General features: G+C 43.7%; 1 protein-coding gene across 2 annotated transcripts in view; it reads left to right on the plus strand.

The window, feature by feature from the left end:
- LOC137522986 (septin-2A) overlaps positions 1-6,565 on the plus strand; it is a 186,784-nt gene extending 180,219 nt beyond the window's left edge. For both annotated transcript variants that reach the window (XM_068243170.1, XM_068243163.1), the window contains one exon: positions 4,803-6,565. The gene's annotated coding sequence lies outside the window, so the exon portion shown is untranslated. The remainder of the gene's footprint in view (positions 1-4,802) is intronic.
- Positions 6,566-7,860: the final 1,295 nt, after the last annotated feature.

Raw genomic sequence — 7,860 nt, forward strand, 5'->3', positions numbered from 1 at the left:
GACGTCACGACGTCGTTGACGTCGATGACGTCATCCCGATCGTCGCCGTGGCGACGGGGGAAGCCAAACAGGAAATCCCGTTCTGAACGGGATTTCCTGTTTGCTTTGATTGCCGGAGGCGATCGGAGGGGGTGGGGGGATGCCGCTGCACAGCGGCTATCATGTAGCGAGCCCTGGGCTCGCTACATGATTTAAAAAATAAAAAAATTTAAAAAATAGTGCTGAGCCACCTCCTGGGCGATATAATTGTAGCCCCCAGGAGGTTAAAAGGAAATAATTAAATAATCACTCCTTATCACTCTCACGTCGGGTTCACCTTAAAGAGAAACTGTGACCGAGGATTGAACTTAATCCCAGTGACCCAGTCAGTAGCTGATACCCCATTTCCCATGAGAAATATATTCCTTTTCTCAAACGGATCATCAGGGGGCTCTGTATGGCTGATTTTGTGGTGAAACCCCTCTCACAGTGTGATGTCAGCGCCTCACAACTCTGAGGTCCTGACATCACACTGTGGGAGCCTTGTTGCATTGTTGCAATAACAGCTATTTCCAACTGCCAAAATTCCCCCCCAAAAAACAAGCAGCATCTCCTTCCATTGACATCACCTGCCAGCAATACAATTGTCACCATGTGATAAATGTCTGATTGTAAATCAGGGAGAGGAAAGATTTTACAATGAACAAACACTGACTAAATCATTTATACATGATTATTGTAAAAATTAAACACTTTTTTTTATTACATTGTCACTGGAGTTCCTCTTTAATGCCAGGCTCTGGACACACCAGCTATTGGAAGATGTCCAGGCCTCATACATCACAGCACACACTGTCCTTCCCCTGGCACGCTGTGGATTGGATTAGACTCTTGTGATGTCACAGCTACTGAACACTGGTATAGACAGGAAGAGAGGACATTCTTTTTTGCAATTTTATGGTCAGATCGACGGGTCATCATTTTTGGCATGTCCTATCTGCTCCTGAACGAGAGAGGTTTCAAATCAGTACTGCACAAAATCGATGCCTTTCCAGATCGGGAGCAGGTGAGACATGCCAGAAATTATCGTTCAAACCGTCGATCACATAGTAAAATTGCATTGTGTGTATCTAGTGTTAGGTAGGCTTTCAGTAGAGCCGATTGTCCCTCTCCAAGTGCCACACGGGACCTGTGATTATGCGAATCCACATCCAAAGGTTGCATTAGGCTGCGATTCCGCTTCAGAATACACATACGGCTTTACAGAGGGGATGGAGGCCACTGGAAACAGGCTGTAGTGTTTTCCTGGACTTTAGCTACTGTATCATGGCTTTTCATGCTTGTGCCCAGAGGCAACTACATGTTAATGCTGAGCAGACATCTGAATACACAATCGTAACACTTGAACTATTTAACCTGTCTAAGGACTAGCGAGTTCTGTTTTGCTAACACCTCAGCAACGCAAAACAGCAGATCAGATGACAGTCACAGTTTGCCTTTCATTATTTGTAATCTGCATCTATACAGCACTTCAAATTCTTTGGAAGAGCAAAACAATTGTTTTGATTAGTGTGCTTAGCTGTTGGCTCAGCTTTTTCCTAACTCTAATATCCACAAAAGAACTTTCTTTCTTTCCTTCCCCGCCACAGCTGAAGACTTTAAAGATCCACCCCACAAAGTGTCAGCAGTGATGTTCTGTGTTGCTTCTTGCCAGTATACCAATAGATTCTTAAGGAGAGCAAACAACATCTTGTGTCAGTACCTACCACTAGGTGGCATGGATTTCGTGCCCTCTTCCCCTTCAAAATACCATTGTTGATATTGAAAAGGGGAGTGGCATTAATATCATAGCATCCCTCTTGGTTGAGGTTTAATCAATAGGAACAAAATGGTAGGCACCAGTAAATTCATGTCCATTTATTAAAGAGACACTGAGGTGAAAAAAAAATTGATATAATGATTTGTATGTGTAGTACAGCTAAGAAATAAAACATTAGCAACAGATATGAGTCTAATATTGTTTCTAGTACAGGAGGAGTTAAGAAACTCCAGTTGTTATCTATGCAATGAGCTCCACGACTTTCAAAGTCGAAGAGAGCTCTGTCTTCTGAAGCTTATTTCAACTGTCAGTCACTGTATTTTGTTTTTCTATCCAGATGACCGGTAAATAGTTCACTGGCCTGCTCTGTAAAAACATTTGGAATGCTGAGTAGTGTGTAAACTGCAAATATAAGAGAATGATGCAATTAAAAACACTATAAAACTGAAAATAAAAATATGATCTTTTCTTTGCTACTAATCTTCTAGTAAATATGCATACTACACAACCAATTCATTATATCATAATATTTTTTTCGCTTCAGTGTCTCTTTAAGCAGAATTATGCAGAGATGTCTCCTGGGCAGTTAGCACTACCCCTATCTTCCATTATTCCAGGGATAACCTCCCTGCATCATCAGAGGTCTGATGGGAGGATGCAGGTAGGGAGGCCAGATGCCTAGGTGGAGGTGTCTGTGGTTGATTTGAGAACATACTTCTCTACTCAAGGCAGCAGTTATATTTGTGAGGTACTGTCTTAGACCCATATTCACTGCACCTATACAAACTACTAAAGAACTAAAATACAATTTCATGTCCTAAAGTAAACCTGAGAGGAAGGGAACAAGAGGATTTTTACTTACCTGGGGCTTGTGCCCTTTGTAGCCTGCCAGCTCCTTTGATGTCCTTTTGGTGCGATCCACTGTGCTGATGTCAAGTCCGCTATCCAGCTAGGTTGCAAGCCTCTGTGCTGTTCCAGGCTGCGTGCCTCCTCCATTGCGCTCCAGTGGTCAGGAGCCTTCTGTGCAAGCGCAGTTCCAAGTCTTATGCACTGTGCATGCGCAGAGCACTCCCGCCAATGGTAGTGCAACCGGGGAGGCACATGGACAGGACTACGCATGCGCAGTAGTACATGATTGAGCCTAGTTGCAGGCTTTAAATGGGGTTGATAGTACATCTTGGGTGCACTGTTAAATTGTCAAAGTACAACTGTAGTGAGAGGTATATGGAGACTGCCATATTTATTTCCCTTTAAACAATACTAGTTGCCTGGCTATCATGTTTATTCTCTGCCTCTAATGCTTTTAGCCTTAGACACTGAACAAGCATATGCAGATCAGGTGGTACTTATCCGTTAGCCTGGCGCATCTGGCAGGTGGCGCTAATTACTATTCCCCCTCCAGGCCGACATGGATAGTAGGGAAAGATGTAACTCTGGTGGAGTTTTGTCGCCACCTGCTGGATGCGCCCGGCTAACGGATAAGTACCGATCAGGTGTTTCTGACATTTTTGTCAGATCTGACAAGATTAGCTGCATGCTTGTTTATGGTGTAATTAACCACCTGGGCGTTATGGAAGAGCTCAGCTCATCCAGTAACGCCGCGGTGCATTTCTCAGGCCCTGGTGGGCTGATTTGCATAATTTTTTTTTTTAATACACGCAGATAGTACTTTGCTAGCTGCGTGTCTTACCCGATCGCCGCCGATCCACCGCGAAAGAGGGCCTCCCCCGTAGACCCCTTGTGCAGCCTGGCCAATCACCGCCATGCTGCGCTATGGGGTGGATCGGGACTCGATGACGTCACTCCGTTCATCGCCATGGCGACAGGGGAAGCCCTGCAGGAAATCCCGTTCAGAACGGGATTTTCTGATAGGTATTCACGCCGGCGGCGATCGGAAGGGTGGGAGGGAGGGAGCAATCATGTAGCTAGCGATAGTCTAGCTACATGAAAAAAAAAAATCTGGTAAAAAAAAAAAAAAACTCCTGTGGCCGTGCACTGCTCGGAATCAAAACGCCAGGGAGGTTAAGACACTGCTGCAGCCAAATAGATCAGTAGGGCTACCAGGCAACTGGTATTGTTTAAAAGAAAATAAATATGGCAGCCTCCATATTCTTCTCACTTCAGTTGTCCTTTAAAATCAGTGGAAGACTTTGGTTACTGCAGGTAACACAGACATATTTCATGCATTCCAGTTGTCCTTTTTGCTTCAGTTGTCCTTTAAAGGGCAATGGAAGCGTGAGAGATATGAAGGCTGCCATATTTATTTCCTCTTAATGCTGGGCATACACGGCTCGATTTTGCTGCTCGATTCTCCCGCTCGATCGATTCCCCGCTCAATTCCGCAGCCGATTATATTATCTTCCGCTCGTTTTTTTTTTTAATCTTTTTGCATCGACCTCAATGCGGGATCAAGCAGCAAAACGATCGGGTCGGAGATCAGACATGTCGGAAATTATCTATCGAGCAATCTAAATGGCTCAGAATCGAGCCGTGTATTCCCAGCATAAGAAATACCAGTTGCCTGGCTATCGTGCTAATCCTTTGCCTCTAATACTTTTAGCCATAAACCCTGAACAAGCATGCAGTAGATCAGGTGTTTCTGACATTGTCAGATCTGAAACTTCATGCTTGTTTATGACATTATTCAGACACTACTGAATCTTAAGAGACCTGCAGGACTGCCAGGCAACTGGTATTGTATAAAAGGAAATAAATATGGCAGCCTCCATATATTTCTCACTTCAGTTGTCCTTTAAATGAGGGATATTTATAAAACCCTTCCATGTGAGTGGTATTCACAGGTTGGAAAGACCTGAGTGACCTGTAAAGGTAGTGAGCAGGAAATGGTTGTTTTCCTAGGATTCCCAGTACCTCTTTGGAAACTTTTGCTGCGGTTTGGTGTTTGCACAAATTGCCTGTAATATTTTCTGTAACTGCTGCTCAGCCAGAGACACTGTGTACCTGTTCTTCTCTCACATGTGCTTTTATGTCTCTCTTTGCACAGGTTCCTGGAGCAGCAAGGAGCCTCCTGCCACAGATGGAAAGCTGGTCCCAAATGCTGTGCAGCTGGTCCGGCCCTTCACCCGTTTCCCTTCACTTTTTTCTATCTTTGCTTATTACTTTGATAACCATGTAACTTGTCTGTGTATTTTTATATTTACCTATTTGATATTAATCCCCAGCATGTGCAGAGAGGCCTGTGCTTGCAGTGTTTGTTAGAGACAGGAAGATGGAAGTCTAGCTGCCAGCTGTGTGTATTTGCACTGTCATTATCGCTAGGTCTATAAATGTGCACTTTCTTTGCACTTTTCTTCTTCAAGATCACCTCTTACTACCTTTTTGTGCCAGAGACCCTGACTAGGCTATTCAGGAGGGCTGTTTAAAAGCAACAGTATGCTGCAAACTATATCACAGACATAAAAGCATGCCAGCAGTGCATGTAAGGTACGAGAACAGTTTAGCTCAGGTCTTCCCTTATTGACTGTTGCAAAGGTCCTTATATTAACGGTACTCCACCCATCAGATGTGCCTTCAGCAGCTCCTGGATGTGACACGCCACAAGAATGTGTATGACATTAACAAGCTATTCCTGTTAAACCAACTTGTGCCTTAATTACGTTGGGACTGGTTAAGTTTATCTCCTTTAAACAGAGGAAGGTTTGCTACCTTTTCCTGTTCTTGTGTACAACAGTTAATGTAATCACTGAGGATTATCTACAAAAGAGAAGCTTCTAGCCACAGGCACTGAATGATTACAGCGAGGGCAGTATGTGCTGAGCTGAGAAATAACCCAACAGGCCGGTCTCATGCTGCATTTAGAATAGAAGCTGCAGACTGGTTATGACTGAAGATATGGATCAGACATGCCACTGAGATGCTGCAGGTTCCTAGAAGCTGGATAGAGAGTAGGTAGCGAGCCTTGATCAGGACTTTTCCTCTAGATGGATTTCTGCAAGCTTAAAGCGGACCTGAACTCAGGACCTCCTCTCTGCTCTAAAAGATAAGCAACAGCATAAAAACCTTTAAAGAAAAACATTTCTTTATTACAGCTTACAGAACTCGTGCAAGAAATGTGCAGTGTGTCTACTTCCTGCCTTCATGGAAGCAGACACAGGGTTAACATCCTGTGTTTATATAAGCTGTGTCTGCCCAGGACTGCCACATTTCTGTGCTGGCACAGCTGAAAGATTAAATTACCTTTGGGATTACTTGAAGATGAGAGGGATTAGGCTTTTCTCTCTAAAAACACACAGGTGCATTTCTCTCTGTTTTCCTCGTGTTCTGTGTAAGAGTTCACGTCCACTTCACCATTTAGCTGGAATGTGAAGTATTAAATAGAGCAACTGGCAGTAAGAGACACACATGAAAGTGCTGCACTTTGTTATGTAAAGAGTTGGCAAAGAATTGCAGTTTGGACAGATATGCTGAAAAGGGTCATTTAGTTCTGTTTTTCTAATAGGGCAAGCCTCAGTCTAGCTTTCTACACACTCCATAACTGAATGTGAAGATTTTCCAGCCATCTACTCTGGGTTTCACTAATAACTTGATATTTTGGAAGAAGGATCGGCTACTCTCCTAGTAGTCTCGCATCTTGAGAGGAGAGGGTTAAACCTGGCGAGCTCGGACTTGCTGTATATTAAGTTATGTAGAGCACATTCCATCTACGTAGATTTTTTTTTTAACAGGTGCAATACCTTTATGCATGACCTCTCTGCTGTCCTATTTTAAACCCCAACAGAATACTAATAAACTGTACAGATGATCCAATCTCTGTGTGGTGCATGTATTTTGATGCTGACTCTTGGAGTGTAATGGAATGTAGACTGACTGAGACAACATTATCCCAGGAACATTTCCCTGTTTGGTCAGCTTGAACCAGCTCTTTAGTACATTTGGCTATCTTCACTTAATCAAAATATAAAAAATAAAACAAAGCGCTCGCTATAATTCACATATACAAAGTGTATGAACAAATAAAAGTGTATCCTATAGTAGTCTCTTAAGATATATCTTAAACACCTGTTAAGACAATGCACCAACTTGTATGCAAAATTATTGTAAGAAAGAATCCAAGTTCAGCAAACACAGTCCAGGGTTTTGCTGGTAATTAACAATGCATATTCAAGGTTTGCGCTTTCGGACTCTTCAATCTGTCTATGCAGAACACAATGCAGGCCCCCTTCAGGGTATGACCGACCAAATCACTCCTCCGGGGTGTGTGGCCACCACGTCGCTTCTCTGGCAAGCTGCTTTCTTCCTCTGTATTTCCTCGTTTTCCCAGTTTAGATCACCACCATGTACATCCGCATGTGAATCAAAAAGAAGGAAGGGAAAGGGGGAAACCGCTTCCAATTGTGCAGATCGTTTATTATAAGATTTTAAAAATCTTCAATAAAAACTTTACAGCAAGTTTGGCAAGCATCTCATAGGCGTACAAAAAGGTGCACAGTCCCCGAGTGGCCGCTCTATAACCATCTGCTGCCTAAATCGCTGCTGTCAGCCAAAACATTAAAACCAGCAAGGTATGCTGGCACGCTGGACGCTGCTCGTTCGCTCTTTAACTCCTTAAACAGTGACGTCACTCTGCTGGCTCTGCCCTATGCATTTCGTTGCTTAGCAACTCATCAGGGGCTATCATCAGTTAGGATGATGGCCCCTGATGAACGAGCAGCATGCCAGCATATCTTACTATCATCAGATAGTAAGGTATGCTTACTATAGAGCGGCCACTCAGGGACTGGGCACCTTTTTTTACGCCTATGAGACTCTTGCCAAACTTGCTATAAAGTTTTTATTGAAGATTTTTTAAATTTTATAATAAAATATCTGCACAATTGGAAGCGGTTTCCCCCTTTACCTTCCTTCTTTTTGATTCACATTTGGATGTACATGGTTGTGATCTGAACTGGGAAATACAGAGGAAGAAAGCAGCCTGCCAGAGAGGCGACACATGGGGTTGGGGGTCGCGGGGGGGAGGGGGGGGGGGCATACACCCCAGAGGCGTGATTTGGTCAGTCAGACCAGAGGATCTGGTGAGTCATACCCTGAAGGGGGGGCTGCAT

This window comes from Hyperolius riggenbachi, chromosome 1 (assembly GCF_040937935.1).
Source record: "Hyperolius riggenbachi isolate aHypRig1 chromosome 1, aHypRig1.pri, whole genome shotgun sequence".
Lineage (NCBI taxonomy): Eukaryota > Metazoa > Chordata > Amphibia > Anura > Hyperoliidae > Hyperolius > Hyperolius riggenbachi.